Here is a 26207-nt window from a genome sequence, read left to right on the forward strand (position 1 = left end):
ATCAAACTAAATGCTAGAGCCTATCACTGGTTCAACAGCGTTTAAGGGGTCATCTGTCAGAATTATATTAGGTCCTGTCATTTTAGCAAAGAAATCAATTTTTTGACTCCTTAATCAAACCTGATTTGCTTTTTTTAATATGAAATTCAATTTCTGACAAAATAAATGCATATTAACTAGGTGACCTGTGAGTAAAACATGTCTGTAGATTCTGAGACATATCATTGTGACAGACAATGACCAAATATTAACAAACAACCATGTATGTTGTTTACTAAAAGACTCAGGTTACATTTACACAATGTCTTGTTTTTTCAGTAATGTTCAATAACCGTTTACATTTCAGCAGTCTATCTTACACTTTTCAAGACTGACTCCAGCATTTCATGGTAATTCTTCAATATAAAAGCAATGTTTGGGGTGGGCGGCGGGGGGTGAGCTTATTACAAGGCATGGCCTTATTGACCGATAATTAGTCCATAAATATTGAAAAATTAAGTACAGATAAGATACCTAGACCTTCTGACTCAACTTAAATTGAAATATTCCAACATGAAAACTTTTGCCTTGAACAATATCCATTTTCTTCCTACTTCTGACAAAGCCAGACACATTCATCTGAATACAAATTTCAACAGTAACACAACAACTTCTCATTTGTATGGTTTTACAAGTCTAATGACAAAGTTTATCAAAATTGCACTTGTTAAAGTCATTATGCCAAACTCAGTAGGAAATCAATCACAGCTGTCTTCAGCAAAACACTCAAACCTTGCCAATTTCCTTTGAAAACAATTCTATTTATGAATTTTTTTCTTATATTTCTAATTCTATCAATTTGATCAACAATGTTTGTAACATTTTCAGTGTTTCTGACTGAACAGATTTCAGTACATGTGTAGACTTAAGAATAGAAACCTCGTAAACCATGCATGCTTTTTTCAAAACCAAGATATGTTAAACATGTCCGTAGTAACCTTTAGAAATTTTACAGCACGGCAATTAAATGTTACTTATTTACTATACTCATTGATACCAGAGTTTCCATCCTTATACATCTATAGACGTAAATCATCTCTGACAGCTGATCGAGATTTATGTATCACCTCCTCAACATGATAGACATACTTCACTTTGTAATGTAATATTGAACAATTCATGTATACTAAATTGAATTTGTGGCAACAAATGGGTGCACCAACAGTTCTGCTGAAGACGGACTTATATTTGGTCATCAAAACTCTGTCTGCCATGTTTAAAGCTACTGTACTGCTGTTGGCTTTTCAGCAATATATGGTAGTTCTGTTCCAGAAATGGAATGCATTGAAAGACCTAGATTGTACATCAGTATCTACATGATCACATCAGACACATATAATCAATTATCATCATTTCCATTTATTATTAATCTTAATTTCTTGGGCATCAGTTTTTACTTATTCAATACTTGTTGGAAAAACTCTCATTTCCCGATGCATAATGTTAATTGAATGAAATTGAAATTATTCTACTGGGTGAAAAATTGTGGCATCTTACTCCATAAAAGACCTTCAAAGATATTTATTACATTTCAAAATATAAGTTATTTGATCCAGAAACTGTAATCTCATCTTGTTCAATTTTTCTAGGCTCTCAATTATTCTAAAAAGGACGATTGTCATTTCTTCAAAATATTTTGAAGAGAGTACATTAATCGCTAAATGCATATAACAATTTACGAACATTTTTTCTGCTTTAAATCAGCTGACTATAAATACAACAATCTGTTATACTTAAGCTATTTCTTTTTTGACCTGTCAAATGGGTGTAAGCTACAGTATTTAACATTCATAAAACAGACAAATATTTTTAGGAGCAATCAGAATATTTCAGATAAGAATGTTATTCATGCTGTAAACTAGACATTTTTTTGTGTTTCTTTTTTATAGTAATTGTGACTCTGATCTCATTACGAAGTTTTTTCACATCTGACACTTGCATGTCGCAACTCCCAATCACATCATTACAGGTAACAATCCATTGAAGGATCATTACCAAATATAGGAGATATGTTACCTTATTGCATTACACACCAATAAGCCTATGCTTGATAATAACAAAACTTGCAATCTTTTAACTGACCTGAAAATAAGCCCACCCCTGGCATTAGGTAAGAATTCTAATTTCACTTCCTTGACTTATACACCAACAGAGACTGACTAGAAGTTTAAATCTGTGAAGGCTTGTAGTGTACTGAAATGCCTATAGAGAGCATGACATTAATTCTTTGATATTCTGTTGAATGTGACCATACCTAATGGTTCAGTAACCAGAAATTTCTTCCCCTCACTTGTAATGCTTGTGTAGCACTTGCTAGCTTTAATTGACACCATTTTATATCACACTATTGGCTATAAATAAAACTCCTATGTTCTTTTGTTGGCACTCTCCTACCTCAGCCAAGACATTGATTACCTTACAAGGTGACAACATTTGTAAAACAGAAGAACACGGAAACTTTTTCGGGAAATTTTCCAAACCATCAGGAAAAGAATAACCATTAAATGTTGACGATAACAGGGTCTTCTGATGACAGATTTGTACCGTAAACAGTCACTGACAAACCCATAAAAATAGAACAGCTCTTTTGTGAGAAAACATGATTGCTAATCACAATACACACAACAGGCAAGTTAAATTCGAAGCGACAAGGGCTAACAGTAGCACAGGATATTAACTGTCCACAATAGCAAAGATAGCAATTGGTGGAGGCTTGTAGAGATGTTTGCTACGACACTGTGACATGGTTTGCTTTCCAAAAGTGATCCATTTTGAAAGTAATGTTTACATTGTCATTTTAAATAAGAAATATGCTTAAATGTTTCACTAGAAACCTCCGCAAAAATACACATAATAAAATAAAGGTCTTTTTCTCAACCACTATCTTATGTCTTATTGAATTTTTTTAAAGGGCAGATAACTCATCACAAATCAGTGGGATCATCTATCAAGTAGCAGCAGACTTTCAGAATAGATTTTTGCAGGGCTGAATTTTAACGGATTTCGACAAAAAAAAAACAACAAAAAAAAGTGACTAAATATAGCTCAATAGATCTACTTACACGAATATTAATAGTCCGAGGACATATAAATTTGAGAATAAAGATTACCTAAAAAAATCAGTGAAAATAATTTCCCCACAAAATTTATCTTAAAGAATACCGTTAAATGATAGTTTCACTGTAAAAGTACTCTTAAATCACTTGAGGTTTCTTTTAACATGAAATATTAAAAAAATTTTAATTACCAACTGGAAAACAAGTATTCAGATTAAACAAATTATGTAATAGTCTGTTTCTCTTCATCAATTTCTGACTTTAGATCCTGTGACATTTAGTCTCCATGTTAAGTAGAGCAGAAATGAATAGCAGATTTTGGTATTAAAATATTCATTCAATGTGTTCCAGTGGTATTCTAATATTCACCTAGAAATGCCATCAATTATGCTTATGTACTTGTACATATACTCAAATAGATGTCTCTGTAGTCAATATTGCTGTATTTATTTGAAAGTTTCACATTTAATTTCAATAAAACAAACGTTCAGCTAGAAGTGAGAAACATAAATACAAAAAACATCTTAGCATTGAGCAAGTTAAAAATACAAGTCTCAAGGTCGATCGTATGGGCCATATCCTGCTAGAAATGTACCTCAAAGGACCTGTCTGCTGTTCTTTGTTCATCGTAAAATAGAGTGAAGACAGAATAATTTATTTGTAACTCTACCTTTGATGTACCCAGTGCATTGGATCTATAAAACTGCACCATACATTTACATGTCGACTCAATAACATGCACCCAATTGATACACATTGTGAATTTCAATGGTCAGTTTGGTGCTTGTAACCAACTGTATTACACTTAAGCGTCTCCGTCATTTCACGTTAATTATGTCAAAGTGACAGGACATTTGTCAGAAGATGATGAGGTATGTTTTTATGATAAAATCATTGAGTATAGCTTACATTCAGTTTTAGGTCTCTCTCTTAATTCAATGGGAAATATTCCAAAGCCTACTTTAAAAGTTTGTCCCTGTTTGTAATAAGGGGAGGTAAACTGAACTGAACATTAAGGGGAGGTAAACTGAACTGAATATTTGAATACCATTTCACAGTTCAAATGTATGGGAAAGGTAAGTATTTATTCTGGAGCATTCTAACTTTCATTTAGCTCTAGTGTAAAGTGAGTGAATAGAGCTGTATAAAGGGTTGACTTCTTTCAACCTCTAAAGCCAAAATTTACAGTACTGGGACAGACTTAAGACAACCAGTAAACTGAAGCCTGCTACTAATAACACATCATCTCCAAAGAAATATATTAGAAGACAAAGGATTACTTTCAATCAATCTTCAATCAGACAAACTCGAAGGCTATAGACAGTACAGAAGGAATATATTTATCAAGATTACAGTTGTAGTAAATAACAATACAAAACCATTCAACAGCCATCCTTTTATGTGTCTTTTATGTCAACTGAAGACACCAGACAGTTCAGGTAACTCACAGTATGCACACGTGCTCATCACACACCAGATAGCCTGAGCCAGAGATCCTTATTAATGTCTCCCAAGAAACCACATAATATTTGGTCTGCATAAAAATCTGCTCAGGATGTTTAAAATATCTGCTATGAGTGGGCTCTGGTGGAAGGTCAATACCATTGTTCATTTCATGCATACTCATTCAAAATATGTCTGAATCTAAAGCTGTGACCTTGATGTTTGCTAAGTCAAATGACCTTGAGACAACCTCTAAGTACCTGGAGTAGGAAATCCCTATTAGCATTCCTGATGCAATATAGAGAGCAGTATAAGGGTTTATTACATAATGTATGTGTTACCATATAGAAGCAGTTTCCATGCTAGAAGGCTTCTCTATATTGAACACTTTCGTCAATTCTACTGGAACAGCCCACTCTGCTAGCAGATCATAGCTCCACTGAACCTGTAGTATACCTGAAGTAAAACAATGTGCCTGCTAACATGTTCAGGTTTTTTTAGTGATTTTCTTTGCCATGGTCTTGTAACCATCACTTTTTGTCATTGCCAGACTTTCACATGTGGTAACCTTCAGAATCTGGTAACCATCATGTTTTGTCATTGCCATGCTTTCATATGTGGTAACCTCCAGAATCCGGTAACAGTGACCTTTTGTCTTTGCCAGGCTTTCGTCAGTGGAAACCTTCAGAGTCTGATGACCATCACTTTCTGTGATAGCCAGGCTATCACCAGTGGTCACATTTAGAATCTGGTAACTATCAAACTCAACAATTTAAGTTTTTTATGACAAAGACTTATTTCTTCAATATCCACTGTAATTCAACCTTACAACTCAAGCTTTTACATGACACTGCTTTCCTTTTGTGACATAGCCTTCCTTTTTACTTTTCACATCCAATTAAAAGTTCTGTTCTTAGTACAAATACCGCAGATGGAGTACATCTGCACTTGGCATTCATTCTTCTTGTGCCTTAGTGCTTTGAAGTAATGTTAAAACAGGGGCTTAATAAGAAATAAATTTCAACGGCTACTCATAAATTAACTGTCAGAGAAATGAGATACAATATTGAGCAAGAAAACTTAAATTGAAGAGTACTGATTTATATCAACTCTCAATAGTAACATGATTACCTAAATATTAATTCTTTTTCTTTTTTACAAACTTCATCTACAAAACAATATCAAAATGTAATTTCTCTTGTTTAGAAATTCATTTTTATTATCTTTTTTTTGCATATTGCAGGACTGTTTTCATTTCCAATGAATAACATTGGCTACACAGAATTAGTTGTGTCTTTGTTTAAGTCTAAATTAATCAACCCAATGGAATTAGGAACAACCCTATCATTTTCAATTTCTGTTAATCTAATCTGACAGTGTAAACACATAGAGCAAACTTCTTGGATGTTTGAACGAGTTGTGTGCATGTACTTTACAATAATAACGAAACCAGAATGATATTTGGACCCATGGGACATAACTCTTTACTCTTATCTTGATGCGAAAAACTGCTGATAATAAATATTATATTGATAAAATTACAATTTTACAAGCATTATGAAATATCCTATATAGAGAGTAATAGAATTCACTTCACAAATGGCCGATGATACTTAGGCATCCATTAGAATTGACATCTCAATAAATCATGGAATCAGACTGATGAAATAAGGTTACCTGCTCAGAATACAAATCATGTTATCTATCCCCACCGGCCTGCACAATTGGATATCACAAGATTGACTGAGGTAAGATGTGAATGTAGATATCAAAGTCATAAAAAAACCAGGCTATTTTCACCTGGGACAACTGTAAAGATGAAGCCTTCAGCCAGATTCCAGTCATTGAAGTCTTTTCAAATCAGATAACAATATATGAACAGATGCTGTTGTATGAAGGAGGTCTATATAGACAGGTTTTATTGTATGGAGGAGGTCTTATATAGACAAGCTTGGTCATATGGAGGAGGTCCATATAGACAAGTTTTGTTGTGTGGAGCAGGTCTTTAAAGGCAGGTTTTGTTGTATGGAGGAGGTATATATAGACAAGTTTTGTATGGAGCAGGTCTTTATAGACAAGTTTTGCTATACCGAGTGCATGCTTTGACAGGTGATATTAATTAGGCTTTGACAGGTGTTATTAATTAGGCTTTGACAGGTGTTATTAATTAGGCTTTGACAGGTGTTATTAATTAGGCTTTGACAGGTCCATAATAGGCTTTGACAGTTATTGTTGTTGGAGCAGGTCTTTAAAGACAGGTTATTAATTAGGCTTTGGAGGTGCTATATAGGCTTTGACAGGTGTTATTAATTAGGCTTTGACAGGTGTTATTAATTAGGCTTTGACAGGTGCTATTAATTAGGCTTTGACAGGTGCTATTAATTAGGCTTTGACAGGTGTTATTAATTAGGCTTTGACAGGTGTTATTAATTAGGCTTTGACAGGTGTTATTAATTAGGCTTTGACAGGTGCTATTAATTAGGCTTTGACAGGTGTTATTAATTAGGCTTTGACAGGTGTTATTAATTAGGCTTTGACAGGTGCCATTAATTAGGCTTTGACAGGTGCTATTAATTAGGCTTTGACAGGTGCTATTAATTAGGCTTTTGACAGGTGCTATTAATTAGGCTTTGACAGGTGCTATTAATTAGGCTTTGACAGGTGTTATTAATTAGGCTTTGACAGGTGCTATTAATTAGGCTTTGACAGGTGTTATTAATTAGGCTTTGACAGGTGCTATTAATTAGGCTTTGACAGGTGCTATTAATTAGGCTTTGACAGGTGCTATTAATTAGGCTTTGACAGGTGCTATTACTTAGAAGTGACCTATATTGACAGGTTTTAATCTGATTAAAAAGTTTTGCTATAAATTTGGTCTGGTTCACATATTTTTATCATTAACATAAACTCCATAGATATAAATCCAGATAATTAAAGGTATAGACATGAGTCCCTCGAAAAGTCAAAAGTATCACAACTATTTAAAATACCTGTACAGTAGAGTAAACTCTAAGATAAGCATGAAAGTTTGGAATCCTTCGAATTTTATAAATCTTCTCACCTCTTTTGTTATTACAAATAACTCTTGTATTTGACTTTTTAGCTTCCAAAAATGGGAATTTCATATAAAAGTGTATTCTAAGGTTGAAAGCCAGAACTGTCTCGTGGTCAGCAATGGGTAATTCAGCAGAAAGTGCTCCAACACATTAAAACAAATGGAAAACATTAATCATTAATGGACCTCTAAATGAAATAATGTTCATGGAATAAACAATGATATCAGATCAATTTTTCAATCATCAAATATGATAGTGTCTGGACAACGATTGGACAGATAGAGTAGGACAGGAATTTGTCGACCAATAGTTAATTGTGTCCTGATTGATATTTACAGGTCTAGAGGTGATGGCTTCAGACAAGTCACGATATATCCCTAACTAAAATAACCACAAAAATTATACATGTAGAACATTCTGAAGATTTCTAGGTATGTTATATGAAAATGTTGATGTCAATAGAATAGATTAAATATACAAAGGCTGATTTACCAATGAAAGAATCATAAATAGAAGTGGAAGGCAATGATATAAAATATGTTGCTATAGTAACCTAGATGTTATACATTTGTAAAATTTGCTTGTGATGACAGATATCAAACACTTTGCTGGAGATTTGTGGAACCAAGCACAGATATCAAACACTTTGTTGGAGATTTGTGGAACCAAGCACAGATATCAAACACTTTGTTGGAGACTTGTGGAACCAAGCACAGATATCAAACACTTTGTTGGAGACTTGTGGAACCAAGCACAGATATCAAAAACTTTGCTGGAGATTTGTGGAACCAAGCAGAGACATCAGACACTTTGTTGGAGACTTGCGGAACCAAGCAGAGACATCAGACACATTGCTGGAGATTTGTGGAACCAAGCACAGATATCAGACACCTTGCTGGAGATTTGTGGAACCAAGCACAGATATCAAACACCTTGCTGGAGATTTGTGGAACCAAGCACAGATATCAAACACCTTGCTGGAGATTTGTGCAACCAAGCACATATATCAAACACTTTGTTGGAGATCTGTGCAACCAAGCACAGATATCAAACACCTTGCTGGAGATTTGTGGAACCAAGCACAGATATCAAACACCTTGCTGGAGATCTGTGGAACCAAGCACATATACCAAACACTTTCTTGGAGATTTGTGGAACCAAGCACAGATATCAAACACTTTGCTGGAGATTTGTGGAACCAAGCACAGATATCAAACGCTTTGCTGGAGATTTGTGGGACCAAGCACATTTATCAAACACTTTGTTTGAGATTTGTGGAACCAAGCAAAGATATCAGACACTTTGCTGGAGATATGTGGAACCAAGCACCTATACCAAACACTTTGTTGGAGATTTGTGGAACCAAGCACAGATATCAAACACTTTGCTGGAGATTTGTGGAACCAAGAACAGATATCAGACATTTTGTTGGAGATTTGTGGAACCAAGCACAGATATCAAACACTTTGTTGGAGATTTGTGGAACCAAGCACAGATATCAGACACCTTGCTAGAGATTTGTGGAACCAAGCACAGACATCAGACACCTTGCTGGAGATTTGTGGGACCAAGCAAAGATATCAAACACTTTGTTGGAGATTTGTGGAACCAAGCACAGATATCAGACACCTTGCTAGAGATTTGTGGAACCAAGCACAGACATCAGACACCTTGCTGGAGATTTGTGGGACCAAGCAAAGATATCAAACACTTTGTTGGAGACTTGTGGAACCAAGCACAGATATCAAACACCTTGCTGGAGATTTGTGGAACCAAGCACAGATATCAGACACCATTCTGGTGCTGTGTATACAAGTATGTAGAAGGCTAAACATCAAAACCAATTTTCTTATTAAAGAACAAAACAAGAAAATGGAAATAGTCAATACATGAATCTGACAGTGAGAGGAATTCAAAGATAAATCACTGTGACAAACCATCATCTAAAATTATTCCATACAGTAATGCCAAAATCATGAGAATTGTCATAGAAATAACCTTCATAAAACCCTGGTAAATCTCTCACGACCTGTCTATTGACCTGGGACTTTAGCCATGTCGGAGTCTGCCACTTCTGACCACAGCTGAATGGCATTTCATTCCACAGTGGATGTAATGAAGAATCTACAGACAGTTCCATCCCTACCTATTCATCAGTTCTATAAGGGTATTGCATAATAGAGCTGTTTGGGGAAAGAAAGTGCTGCAACTGTACATGTAATCAAGTTCTGTGTGTGTTTATGGACAGCGGCTGTTGTTTTGTGCTGTTTATACTAAATCCTAGATTGAACTGAAATGGCAGAAGTCGCAAAATACAACAAATTCCTAAATAAAACACAAAAAAAGACATGGCACAGATTCTTCACCCTATATTTAACCCAGATTCTTAAAACAACTGAGATCTCTACAAGCATGGTCCAAATCCCTAACCATTACCAAAATCCTTTACCCTATAGCTGACCCTTAATCTTTTACACATGGCCATTATTCAAATCCTTGACATTTTTATTTATTATTGTATATTTGCCTATCATTGATTTAAACATGATATACCACATCATTAACACCAGTACACTATATAAACACTTATACCCCATCAGTAACACCAGTACACTATATAAACATGATATACCACATCATTAACACCAGTACACTATATAAACATGATATACCACATCATTAACACCAGTACACTATATAAACACTTATACCCCATCAGTAACACCAGTACACTATATAAACATGATATACCACATCATTAACACCAGTACACTATAGAAACATGATATACCACATCATTAACACCAGTACACTATATAAACATTTATACCCCAACAGTAACACCAGTACACTATATAAACATGATATACCACATCATTAACACCAGTACACTATATAAACATGATATACCACATCATTAACACCAGTACACATCATTAACACTAGTACACTATATAAACATGATATACCACATCATTAACACCAGTACACTATATAAACACTTATACCCCATCAGTAACACCAGTACACTATATAAACATGATATACCACATCATTAACACCAGTACACTATATAAACATGATATACCACATCATTAACACCAGTACACTATATAAACATGATATACCACATCATTAACACCAGTACACTATATAAACACTTATACCACATCATTAACACTGGTACACTATATAAACACGATATACCACATCATTAACACCAGTACACTATATAAACATGATATACCACACCATTAACACCAGTACACTATATAAACACTTATATCGCATCATTAACACCAGTACACTATATAAACATTATATACCACATCATTAACACCAGTACACTATATAAACATGATATACCACATCATTAACACCAGTACACTATATAAACACTTATATCGCATCATTAACACCAGTACACTATATACACATGATATACCACATCATTAACACCAGTACACTATATAAACATGATATACCACATCTTTAACACCAGTACACTATATAAACATGATATACCAGAACACAGATACCTGTATGTGATCTATATAATGTTCCTATTAACAGATGATGGGATGGTATTTAAATTGATCTGAAATAAATTTCAGGAGGTTTCATTTCATCCATCACAAAAGGTCTACCTATTGTGAATTTCAATTAAGCAGTAGGATATCTATATTCCAATACCTATTACAGGAAACATTTAACAGTTTTTAGCAAATTTGCACACAGCCACCATGTTTGGATTTATTGGCAGAAAATTCAGAATTCTGTTCAATTTTAATGCGTTTTAACCACTCAGACATCGTCTAGAAACACTTTGGCTGTCCACAATGTAACATTCAAATCAATGAAACGATCAGAATATCTGCTTTTCTAATTCCATCTTCAGGAATACAAATTATCTGCAGAGAAGAATTGGTAGTGCTGTGACGTACATGCTAGTTATTGTTACAGGCACTGAGTGTATAGTTCTTAACAGCTTCAACACTACATCCGGGTCATAGGAAAGCTTGGCACACAGGCCAAACTCAAGCTCCCTCCAATTGTTTTCAGCATCCACAAAACATTTTGTCTCTCCATCTTACACCTCTCTGAACAAAATTTGTCGACAGAACTTGGCAATGCTTTTGACGTTCCTAGCCACCTTCATGGGTTTGCAGTTTTTGGGATAAAGGTTGGTCTATCTCTCAGTCAAAGACTCTCACACACGCCTATATGCTGTAAGCATTTATACATGCACGTTGAAATATGTACATGACATGTCTACCAATCACAACTAGCAAGGTATTGTAACTGTTTTTAGAGACTCCTGTTAAAGGTTAAATGCTCTATTTTGAGATACAAGAGGCCTGTTGTTGTTTGTTCATGGCATGTAATACCTGTTTATGTCTTCTTTAAATGAACGTTACCATCTACGAAATCATTAATGTAAGAGAATATAATGAGGAGATGCAGATATAAAGACGCATAACTGCCAAGTTTTATCAGTAAATTATCCTCAAAAGTCAAAAATAAACACCACACATATAAGTGTTTGTCAACTTACATATCAAAACAATACACAGAATATCTCTTGTTACACTTTGATGATTTTGATTATTTCAAGTTTTTGATATTCAAGGGCTTGTTCTCAATAACAATTTTCGTCCAAAATGTCAACATCTAACACAGTGTGTCAAGAGATGCAGGTTGATGAAGATCGAAAAGTTTCAAAGGCATCAACTTACCTCATTGAGAAATATTCTATTTCATTGCGCAATGATGAAAACAGTTACATGAATTATTCTAATAAAACAGGTGCGTTGACTACAGTCAAATATTTTCTCAAAATTTGTCATGATCTATTTCAATGCCTCTACTAGGATTTGAACCCAGGACCTCTGTTTTATTAGTCTTCTGATCAAGTGATCTAGCTGAAGAGAAGATATCTTAGTATACCTGTAGTGCTTTATACCAGGGTTACACTTTTACAAAGAGCTGTCATTATAATTGTATTGATTGTGTACAGTCTTTCTCTCTATCCCTACAGCATAATCTCCCTTGTACAGCCTAAAACGTTGATACAATATAGGACAGTGTTAAAAAACCAAACCAACAAAACTATAGGTATAGTATATATATATATGATATATGGATATATTTATATATTACTTTACATGTTTCGGTTGGCTAGGGTTCTGAAGATGGTTGGCCTAGCCAACCGAAACATGTAAACCAATAAAACTGAAATCCACTGAATCCCAGGCGTTGGTGCTCCATCCTTCATCTTGTTGTTAGTATATATCATCTACGGAGCTCTGCTAGAATACTCCTGTATCCACCTAGGATTCCTGCTCCGACATATCTATTGATCAGTACCACCCATGGGTGTTGGACCCCTCCACCCCTTTTTTCATTTCTATATATTACTTATATCACTTATATATATATAGCTCTTTCACTAATGGTGTGTGTACTAAAAAATTAAAATTGGTAAAATTATACAGCATATTTATCAGAAATGACATATTTTAAGTGTCAAAATATCGTAAAGAAATCAGTGAAAATCTACTTTAAACAAATGTTGCAAATAATCCAAAGTCTGATCTAGAGAACACATTTTTTTTCGGCAGCTAGATCACTGTGGTTAGGCCTGATGATTATCACATCCCTCTACAACATTTCATACATACCTAAACTAGTTTCAACGTGTTATAGAGATAGTCTAACCAAATGAAGGAACTGATTTGAACATTTATTCAATTCTTAAATGTGGATAAGAATATCACTCCTACTTCACATCCTGTTGGTCATGACGTCATTCTGAATTGGCAATCTGGAAATAATCGTAAGTTTTCTCACAAGTAAAACAATTTTATTGGAGATTTTCGGAAGATTTAATTGTTTTTTAACAGTATTCACATATGTTGTATGTGAGTGTACATGTAGGAAATGCCAGAACTTGTAAAATTCATGTCACTAGTTTGTCTAAAATAATTAACTTAAAGTATCTCATCGTCATCATTGTCATCAGCCTAAAAAACAACACTAGCTGGATTTTTGAAAAGGTTGAAGGTTTTGTCCATATGTACTGATTGGTTTGATATCCTGATATTCTGATATTTGTATATTTCTTATCTATAATTGATCAGATCATGAGACAAATGTGAAACTCTATGAAAACCAATACTTTTTCCATTTCCAAATAATTTCCAGGGGCTATAGAAAGTAATATAGCCACTAGGCCAGGTGCCATTGAATCCGGCCTAAGGGAGGCGTCCATATTTGTTTGTATAATCCCATGATACCGACAATACCAATAAAACATTAGAATGATCATGATTTTTACATCTGACATGCTACAGTAACGTTTTTGATATCGGAGAATGTTCTATACCTACAATAAGGACCCATTTGGGGAATTTGGTTACTAGTGTTACATTCTTCATCATGTGGCTATTTTTTGGCAAATTAACACTCAGCAGGAGATGATTTTTCATTTTTTTTCCTAACTCAATATTGAAATAATAATTGAAATAACTCTATACTTGTGTTTGTATGAGCCATGCTTATCATATCAATCTTCCTTACTTTTTCAAGCCCTTGGTGGTTTCTATATTGATATTTCGGCCACAGGAGCTTTTTTATGGATATTAATAAAATATTATTTCTACTATGGTATATATAGATAACTACAGAGTACATGGAATCCAACAGCTTGGTATAACTTATACCTATATCATGTGACTACCTATAACAAAATTATCTACCCACCAATAACTTTATAAAACTTTACTCAAGGGAAGATGCTGGATCATGAATTGTCACCCCATTACATTTCCTCAATGTCAAACTGTCTACTTATTACAACAAGTGTTCTTTAATATACTCACGATTCTGTTATAAAAAATAGAACCAAATGTCAAAGTAGTACTGGAGGTATGATCAGAAGATTTCTAGGGCATGGGATGACTTACTGATAATCTGGTGCAGTTAGATTGTTGTCATAATATCAGAGCCTATATACCATCAGCTTTGTGGGTCTTATAGGTATATTTTAATAAATATTGTAGATACTAAGAAGAGTCAACTCCGTGCTCCTTGCTTGGATACCTACTGGTAAGCCACGCGATCGGAGTAAAGGGACAAACTAAGAAATAATCAGCAATTGCAACAAGCGCTGGATATGCGATTCTTAATATTTATCTATTCGTCAACTGGTTTCACCCGAACTTTCGGCTTCACCGGGACAACAAAATAGGAAAAATTTAGAACTAAGTACCAAAGTTTGGGCAAAACTGGACAATGAATTAATAAATAAGAAGAATCACATACCCCCAGCTTGTTACTATTGCTCTTTATTTCTTAAAAAATATCAGATAAGTGCAGTGTCTTTCATGCCAAAAACAACTGCCAGCACAATTTACAATATGTTAGCGGCAACGCTTGTTTCCCTTGTAAGATTACTCCTTATATCTGTAAATGGTACAGCAGTGAAAGAAATGTAGCAATAAAAGATGAAAATATTACGGGAAAAAAAACCACATTATAATCCAAGTTATTTATTCTGAAAATGACTTTAAATGCATCAATTCTGTTTTCCTAATTAATCAATTTTGAAAATGTTCTGACATGGATCAAGACATTAGTGCTAATTGGGTTACAATGTCATGCCAGTTAGTGAGATATCTGTATGCCGCAACTTTGAACGAGAACTTAATCTAATTAGGTCCTACTTTACCTCAAGTCAGTATCTGTCTTACTATGATACTTCTATGCAATGTTTGTGCAGGTTACATGGAATATGTCTGATACCTCTGTGTTAGCAATTACTTCTGACGTCAAAACGGATTACATTCAATCAGAGCATTGAGTCTTTGGGATTTTATAACTGTTTCAAATGAAAAATAAAAACACCTGTTCCTGTGAAAAAGACACTCATTTCTAATATTTCTAGAATTCATAAGCCATTTTAAGAATCTTCTACTATCCGATGAATGGTGAGGTGGCGCAGTGGTAACATGCTCGCCTTTCATCTAGGGTTTGATTCCAGGAACAGACAATAAAGGTATCGTGTCACCTGCCTGGCCGCATGGGATTTGCCCAAGACTCCTCGCACACTTCCAACTTGGCCAACAATTATGATTAGTATAAGCTGATAGCTTGTTTGGGAATTGTTGTAAACCAAATGAAATTTACATAACTATCTTCAACACTAAAATGCAGTAAGATTGGAAGAGAAATACGACTAAATCGATAAATATTAAAGCATTGTCTAGAAACATCATACATGACATAATCAGATCAAAATGTATTAGCTGTCTTGATGCAAGTTTCGAATAAAACCGTAGTGCATATTCTTAAATAACAAAGAAATTAAGTACCTATAGATAATACTTATCATCAGTTCTTTTTTCTGTATTGTCCGTTAAATACAATACCAATGCACTTCTTATAGAATTTTAAGTGCTGAAGATTCACTACGATAAGAGAGTATATCCAAGGGGAGTCATAACAGAGGAGACATGTTTTATTTTGAAACAACACATGCCCTGTGCTTTATCGGGGAAGCCCATATTACTCCCAACGATAAAATTGATGTTTTTATATGATAATGTTAAAAAAAATGTAAAGAAATCTATAGCCGGTTACAACATCTCCTTCCAGCAAGTTTCTGCCCTGTAAGGGAATTGCCCAATGTAGCCCCTATACGATGCTGAGGCCACCAAGAAATTGTTCAGTTGAAAATTGAAAACAGCATTAGTAAATTTGGTATCAAAACACTTGGGGCAATAAATATCTGTTAAGTGTATCAAAGGCGAGAAAGGTGGTTTTCTCTATCAGACATATCAGATTCTGTGCAATAGACATTGGTCTTAACCCCAGCCTCATAATGTCAGCATCTTCTCCTAGTCTTTCTCAACATCAAAAGTCCCCAAGGACTTGTGTATGGTGATCACTGACTTTTTTAAATACATTGTAATAGTGACCTGTTCGGACAACTTTTTTTATTTACATTTCTTTTCTATTTATTTCTCAATTTCTAAAGAGACAACTGCGTACTCCCAGATTCAATAGATTACGTACCATAAATTCAAAATCAGATCTTGAAATTCCATCCTACAACCAGGTCAAATGAGCAAGACTCACACAAATGTGTTCTATGATATACGAAGGCATCAAAACGTAAAGAAAGCAAATAGGCATGTTTGCCATGACAGAATGAAGTAAATAACACATCTTAGTAACAACTGAAGACATCACGAGTATGGAACAATTTAAATATCTTGTCTTTTTATCCAACTTCCTGGCCAGAAGCATTGTTGCCATCATGTGACCATTTTAGATGTGCCAGGGAGCAAAACGTTCACTCTCAACTAACTAGGGACCATCCTACTTGCTATAGTGGAGGTCCTTTCTCTCTATAATCATTTATTAAGGAGCAGTTATGATAATGAGATATTGTTCTCAAGCAGACGGATGAACGAGCATCCAGACAGACATCGGACAGACGCCAAACGCCTGATGAAGCCTCATGACTTCAGCTCTTCCATTATTCAACACACAGCTTAAAAAATAACACAAGTATCAGAGTGAGACTTTTATCATATTTTATCAACAAACATATCCTAATATACAATCAAAGCTTAAGTATCGATGGATTTATACTTGGAAACTGAACATCAGAGAATAATGCAGCAGGGTTGTAGGGTACAGATCAGGAAGTATCATCTACCTGGTGCGAGACCGGCCAAGATCAACTGTCAATCTAACACACGTAATATACGGTTAAATCAATTTCATCTCAGAAGCAGGTATTCCAGTCAACACTTTGGGTAGAGCTGTAGGTACTGGCATAGATTTCTGATACACCTAGATATGTTAAGGTTAGCGGAGGTCTGTGCATGTGCATGGTCTGTTACACCATAGATTACACTCATCCATTAAACAGCCATTAAATTCAGCGCAACTCTATTATGAAAAAAGCCTTCCTATCACCTGTTACATCGGACTATTTAAGAAGTCATCCCACCCAAATTACATCATGTTTCCATCGTATGCTGAGAAACCTTAAACTAATATCATGATAAAAATTTGACATTAGAACAGATTGTAGGTACACGACAGACAAGGCAAGATGATTTCTGAGCTTGTAAATGTCATCTTACATGTCATGTGTTATCATGAGAGTGACAACTAATCAACCTTAGTAGTGTATACTTATGATAAGGTATGATTTACTGTATAACATGAACAATTACAAGTTTACTTTTACAATAAAAGGTACTGAAACTTCCATTATACTGTTAAATATGTCTTCTTTATCGATGGATTATGTGATAGTTAAATGGTGACGAAAGTTCCTCTGTATAATGTATCGTGTCTATCTATCTGACACTCGTTGAAAGAGTGCCGTTCTTTAAAAGAATGACATATTAGAATTGTCTGGAACCAAATTCAGGAACATTTATGAATCCCTTTCTATTACAGATATTTTACTTTCAATACTTCCAATACTTTACCAAAAAAAAGTCAGCTTTAAAATTTAAACTCCTACATACATACGCAAGACAATGAAAAAGTGTTTCAACATGGCCATAGATATTATTCTCATACATAAATAAAGAAATGATTTTCTCTTTTTTAAATATTGTATCTCATTTTATTCTATTATTCTTTTATCCTTTCTACTTATTTTGAGGCAGGTGTTGGGAGTTGATTCTACAATTCTACTACAATTTTTTTTGAAAAACTAAATTTTTATCAAATCAATACAAAGGAAAAAATTTGAAGAGAGAAATAATTACAGTTTGAATTGCTGAATGGCCCGTATCTAAAATGCTCTGTTTACACTGAGGACTTATATTCATTAAAAATCTGTAAAGAAATTTGATACTAAAGCTAAATAGGACTTTGTGGGTTTGACTATATATGGAACTTGTGAAGGTGGTTTCCACATGAATCTTCAGTTTCCACTACAACCATGTCTGGAGAAAGTAAATTATATACTGAAATATGTACCAGACTGAAAAAAGACAATACCTGCAGACAAATTTGATTATCATGTCTAGAAAAATCAGTTATTCAGCACTCATTAAATTTTGTCGCGCAATATGCCACTTCCTGACCGAATTATCAAAGCACTGTCTTTATACCTGCTATGAATCAGCTAAAGTACAACTGTCGAAATCACAAATTTACAAACATTCCACAACAGCAGTTAACACAGCCATAAATGAATTTAGGTATTGGGGAAATGAGGAATCAAGACTTCCCCTAATTATACACAAAACAAGTCTGGCACTGATTCCACAAAGATAGATTTTCATCGTGTGCAGAATATTACAGTGAAACTTGCCTGCGTCACTAAAAGCGCTTCCATTATTTTCTTTCGAAGTCCTAAAGATATTCATAAGAAACCCACAGACCTTCCTAAAAAAATCCTTTACACATTCAATCAAAGACTCATTGGTATTCAATCTTGATATCACATAGAACTTCACTCATGAAACTCTTTACACATTCACTCAAAGCCTTTTGAATCCTAATAGACTTTCACTCATAAAACCCACTAAAACATTCACTCAAAGCCCATAGATTTTCACTCTTTGAGTTCCAGAGACCTTCACTCATGAGGCCCAATAGAGACCCAATCATAAAGCCTCATAGATTTTCATTCTGACAGCTCCCTAGATTTTCAATTTTGAAACCACAGAGGCATTCATTCATTATGCTCCATAAATTTGCTCTTTAAGTCCCATAGACTTCCACACATAAAATTCCATGAATATTCCCTCTTGAAGTCAGATGGTTATTCCCTCTTGAAACAAGATAAGATATTCCCTCTTGAGGCTTATAGACATTCAATGAGTTAAGCCTCCGAACTAAGATATTATCCTTAAATCCCTTAAACCTTAAAACAGGATCATAGTCTTAACTTTTAGATAAATATCGTTCAAATCCTGTCAAAATCACTTCTCTGAGAATGCAAACATAACAGTTCTTAGATATAAAACTACAAATTCTGATGTCTAGGCAAAATGACTCAAATCATGATTCTTTTAAAAGCAATTTTGTCTTTTAAAAAAAAAGAACTTAATATTTTACGAAAACTCTGTTCATTTTGTAATTGGGATTTAAAGTACCATGTAATTTCTAATCGTTTCCATGTAAAACAAACCAAAAATTTTAATAGAAACAAGTTCAATATGCACAAAAACTTCAACTTCATGCATGCACTCAAACAGACCTAGCTAATTTGAATATTTTATAATTCAATTCCACCACAAATCTTGCAGGGTAAGAATTCTTGGAAAATCCCTAAGGTATGAATGTAGGTACAAATTGACAGCATGTGATGTTTTTTGGTAGTCTAAGTGTGATAAAGGAGTTACATACTTCTCTGTAAACAAAACTTAATTAAATTTTCTTTAAAAATAAGCCCAGTTCCCTCAGTGTCCCTACTCAGTGTTTTGTGAGGCTATAAACTTGGTGAATAGTGATCTAAGAACCATGATGGATGCATCAACATGAAAATGATAAAAATTCACTTTTAATAACAAGAGAAATATCGAAAATAAAAGCACCTGTCATTTCTTCTAAGATATGTAGACAGATATTGGAATACTACCCAAAAAACAGCATTAAGGTAATAATATTTACAGAATAAATAAAAAAAAAACAAATATGAAATTATGCCAACTCGTAAACAGTCACCACATTGGCTGGGATAATCTGTGTTATAAAGTAGCCTCTGTTTACATACTGTCTCATACATATATGTAAACAGTATCCTCTCATGTCTCCTCAATCAATGTTTATTTTTCCTTTTCATTTTTTAAATTTTTGAAATAAATCTTTTTATTCATGAGATCTTGTAATAGCAAGTCACATACATAATTCATCATCTCCATACAACCGTTTACAATTGTTGGTGGTAATTTTAGATCATGGTATAGTTTGCCTAGAATATATCCCACTTAATCTATCTATATACAGCATCCTCATCCAACCTCTTATACCCCAACTACACAGGTAAAATGACGATGCACGAGTTAATATCAAGTTTGTGATCATTCAATTACATTCTTACTAATCAATAGACAAAATAATTGATCAATTTCAAATTAAAGTCAAGGATATTATGAGATTACAGGTAAAAAAAAATCATTAATTGTTTTTTATTTCAAATTTCAAATAAACTTTCACCTATCAAAATCCATCAAATCAAATTCTCAATCTTCACAAAATGTATTTAAAAGAACATGTCATATCACATATAAATACTACTGTCAAACCATCTGCTCTCCTAGATTGATGTCCTCTTATCTGTATAAGTCAAACACCTTTATAATTGAGCTTTTGTTAACACGCAGTAAAAAAAAAAAATCATTATCTAACTTGAATTGCCTTTAATGATAAACTTATCAATATGACAAAAAATATCATAAACGTAGTTATGTTGTTAAGTTAACATCAACACACCTGAAAACGGATGGTGAATACATGTGTTACAATACCAGATATGTCTTACCTGTGTAACCTTTAAATGATCATCAGGTATCTCATGGTTGGGCGTGTCCCGGTCCCCGGGGTGATGATCTGTTCCCCACACAGGGGCTAACATGATAGAGACTAGTGTTGGTCGGATAGAATTGTGATCCCTTGTCTGTATGGAAGCTTCTTCCACTAAAACACACAGATGTTAAACTCCATGTAGTAAAACAATCAACACTTAGTATCCAATACACACAAATTAAACCGGCAATTCCTTAAACCAAACGTCCTAATGTCTTCCAAATCATCAAGATCTAGTTCAGAAAAGATTTTCTAGAATTTTATATGTGTGGCCTCTCTGTAGCATTAGTAGGTTACAATTCACACTAGTTCCAATGAGGAATTTCCATGGGGCAAAACTTGGTATAGCCAGTACTGGCAGCATGCGTCCCCGCGACACAGCCATACACAGGAGCTTCCTAAAGAGCCAGACTGTCTATCAGATACCCTGGGCTCCTCCGTAGAGGACCAGTCAACACTATAACACCAGGTACACTGTATTGGATGTGTAGAATTCCATGTTTTATACACCTCTGTTGTGATTAGCTGGCTTTCACTATACTGTATCACCTTTTCTACTATTAACAGGTACGTAGCTTTATTCATTCATATCAATTTCCTTTTCAGGGACTTTTTCAAGCTTTAATTTTTTTTTCTGTTTGCTTATTCACATAATTTATGAATGTTGAAGGGGAACACTCTTATGACTTACTGTGGCTTCTACCATTCAAGTCACTCAGGAAGAAGTCTTAGTTCAAAGTCAATATATCCTACAGAATATATATATATATATACACACAATCTTATAGTCTATATTTACTTACATAGATATCTTATTTTTCTCATTAACAAAAGTGGAATTTAAGATAAATTTTACAGAAAAAAAAATCCATTAAAGATGACATGCAAGCAGAGATATGATAACACAGGTGTGACATTTTTTTTTATACCTGACAATGGTTTAGGTAATTGACCTACCTGTGAAACAGCCTACATGTGTACCAGTGTTACCAGATATATAGATCAAAATATCTGTAAACTATAATTCACTTTACCATTTACGACAGCTTTTATTACACTTATTCAAAATAAGATTCTATTCACAAGAAGATGATCCTGACTCAAGATTTGTATTCTATAATTTATGAATGATATGATTATTGGAGAGTTTGAGACAAACATGTAGCAGTATGTGTCTGCCATCTTCTACTACACAGAATATAGTTGGCAGCCTGATCTCTTCACTACAGATGATATCTTAACATAGAACTGGTATCTCTGTCCAGGACGATGTGGCTTACACAGGAAACACTTCTATGTAACACCAAACTGTTTCACAAGTTTAGGCCCAGTTTATTAAGTACAGGATTTATTTTTGATATTCTGCATATGCGTTCATTAAAATAATGATAATTTACCTACTAAGTACACTTATCTTTCAGCCTACTGGTTATTTCACGTCTTGAGAAGATGTAAAAAAACAGGTCATTTCCAACTGTATATTTTCCTATTCTTTGTAATCTAAACTGTCACATACATACTCAAAACTACATAAAAATCTGTTCCCGTCTCAACACCCATTGTCAATGGGTTCTTGCCAAAGCAGACCGTATATATATATCTTCCCAACCCCATTCCCATATATTTATCAGTGATCAGGACTGCCTCCTCTGATTACCCCATATCATTATCAGTGATCACTACTGCCTCTATATACACCCATGATCCCACTGTCCCCTCTGACTACCCCATACCATTATCAGTGATCACTACTGCCTCTATACACACCCATGATCCCACTGTCCCCTCTGACTACCCCATACCATTATCAGTGATCACTACTGCCTCTATACACACCCATGATCCCACTGTCCCCTCTGACTACCCCATACCATTATCAGTGATCACTACTGCCTCTATATACACCCATGATTCCACTGTTCCCTCTGACTACCCTATACCATTATCAGTGATCACTACTGCCTCTATACACACTCATGATCCCACTGTCCCCTCTGACTACCCCATACCATTATCAGTGATCACTACTGCCTCTATACACACCCATGATCCCACTGTCCCCTCTGACTACCCCATACCATTATCAGTGATCACTACTGCCTCTATACACACCCATAATCCCACTGTCCCCTCTGACTACCCCATACCATTATCAGTGATCACTACTGCCTCTATACACACCCATGATCACCACTGTCCCCTCTGACTACCCCATACCATTATCAGTGATCACTACTGCCTCTATACACACCCATGATCACCACTGTCCCCTCTGACTACCCCATACCATTATCAGTGATCACTACTGCCTCTATACACACCCATGATCACCACTGTGACTACCCCCTCTGACTACACACCCATACCATTATCAGTGATCACTACTGCCTCTATACACACCCATGATCCCACTGTTCCCTCTGACTACCCCATATCATTATCAGTGATCACTACTGCCTCTATACACACCCATGATCACCACTGTCCCCTCTGACTACCCCATACCATTATCAGTGATCACTACTGCCTCTATACACACCCATGATCCCACTGTCCCCTCTGACTACCCCATACCATTATCAGTGATCACTACTGCCTCTATACACACCCATGATCACCACTGTCCCCTCTGACTACCCCATACCATTATCAGTGATCACTACTGCCTCTATACACACCCATGATCACCACTGTCCCCTCTGACTACCCCATACCATTATCAGTGATCACTACTGCCTCTATACACACCCATGATCACCACTGTCCCCTCTGACTACCCCATACCATTATCAGTGATCACTACTGCCTCTATACACACCCATGATCCCACTGTCCCCTCTGACTACCCCATATCATTATCAGTGATCACTACTGCCTCTATACACACCCATGATCCCACTGTCCCCTCTGACTACCCTATATCATTATCAGTGATCACTACTGCCTCTATACACACCCATGATCACCACTGTCCCCTCTGACTACCCCATACCATTATCAGTGATCACTACTGCCTCTATACACACCCATGATCACCACTGTCCCCTCTGACTACCCCATACCATTATCAGTGATCACTACTGCCTCTATACACACCCATGATCACCACTGTCCCCTCTGACTACCCTATATCATTATCAGTGATCACTACTGCCTCTATACACACCCATGATCCCACTGTCCCCTCTGACTACCCCATACCATTATCAGTGATCACTACTGCCTCTATACACACCCATGATCCCACTGTCCCCTCTGACTACCCTATATCATTATCAGTGATCACTACTGCCTCTATACACACTCATGATCACCACTGTCCCCTCTGACTACCCCATACCATTATCAGTGATCACTACTGCCTCTCTCTGACTACCCCATACCATTATCAGTGATCACTACTGCCTCTATACAAACCCATGATTCCACTGTCCCCTCTGACTACCCCATATCATTATCAGTGATCACTACTGCCTCTATACACACCCATGATCCCACTGTCCCCTCTGACTACCCCATATCATTATCAGTGATCACTACTGCCTCTATACACACCCATGATCCCACTGTCCCCTCTGACTACCCCATACCATTATCAGTGATCACTACTGCCTCTATACACACCCATGATCCCACTGTCCCCTCTGACTACCCCATACCATTATCAGTGATCACTACTGCCTCTATACACACCCATGATCCCACTGTCCCCTCTGACTACCCTATACCATTATCAGTGATCACTACTGCCTCTATACACACTCATGATCCCACTGTCCCCTCTGACTACCCCATACCATTATCAGTGATCACTACTGCCTCTATACACACTCATGATCACCACTGTCCCCTCTGACTACCCCATACCATTATCAGTGATCACTACTGCCTCTATAAACACTCCTATTTCCCTTGTCTCTTAGTTGTTAAAGTTTCATTCCTTGTGTACAAATACTCAAACTTCAGAATTGGCTATTTGTTATTGATCCACAGAAAATGATGGATCTTCTAGTGAGCAGGCTATTGGTGGGTTGACTTGATTGTACCCAATTTTACTGGAGATTGTCAGACGTTCGATGTGCTTGTGTTATGTAACTCCAATTCCGTACATAAATTTATTCCAACATAAAGAAAAAACTTGTTATTTTCTATGTACATATGACACAATAAGTAATCAGAAAACTCACTGTACACACATAAAATTCCCATTATAAAGACAAGTGTGATAGAAATAGCAATAACTTTACAATAACAACTTTGTGTACAAACTGATCTGCCATATAATGGAGCATAACACACAAGGGAATGTCTCAACTAAAACATGAAAGCAGCAAGCAAATCAATCATTTCTGTTTATGAAGTCAGTACAAAATTGGAAATAAATTAAAATCCTTTCTCATAAAAAAATGGTTTTCATTTCTGTTTAGTTTGCTACAGTGACCTGCTGTAACCTTTGCCTTATAGTGAAATCTTGTACAACTTATCTAAGTTAACCAAAGGAATCTTATACAATTTGTTTTAGTTCCCTCTTAAAATTATGTATATTTTTGTCTTAGTTTACCAATTACTACTGTTTAATTGTCCTAACAACCAGTAAACTCATGTAAAATTTGTCTTAGTAAATCAGTAAAATCTTCTTCAGTTAACCAGCAAATTACTACAATTTGTCTTACTTAACAACTCTTGCAAACTTTGTCTTAATTAACCAGTAAATTCCACCACAATTTGTCTTAGTTAACTCGTAAACATGTAACCAATTTGTTTTTATAAACCAGATACCACATGCACATTTTGGTTTTGTCAACATGCAAATTTATTGTTAGGATGGTATATACTATAGGGTTATCTTTTCTTGTTAGAGAGTTATCTTTCCTTGTTAGAGAGTTGTCTTTCCTTGTTAGAGAGTTATCTTTTCTTGTTAGAGAGTTATCTTTTCTTGTTAGAGAGTTATCTTTCCTTGTTAGAGAGTTGTCTTTCCTTGTTAGAGAGTTATCTTTTCTTGTTAGAGAGTTATCTTTTCTTGTTAGAGAGTTATCTTTCCTTGTTA

The sequence above is a fragment of the Ylistrum balloti genome, unplaced genomic scaffold, assembly GCF_031769215.1.
Source record: "Ylistrum balloti isolate Yb309-2 unplaced genomic scaffold, AGI_CSIRO_Ybal_v1 Utg370032, whole genome shotgun sequence".
Classification (NCBI taxonomy): Eukaryota; Metazoa; Mollusca; class Bivalvia; order Pectinida; family Pectinidae; genus Ylistrum; species Ylistrum balloti.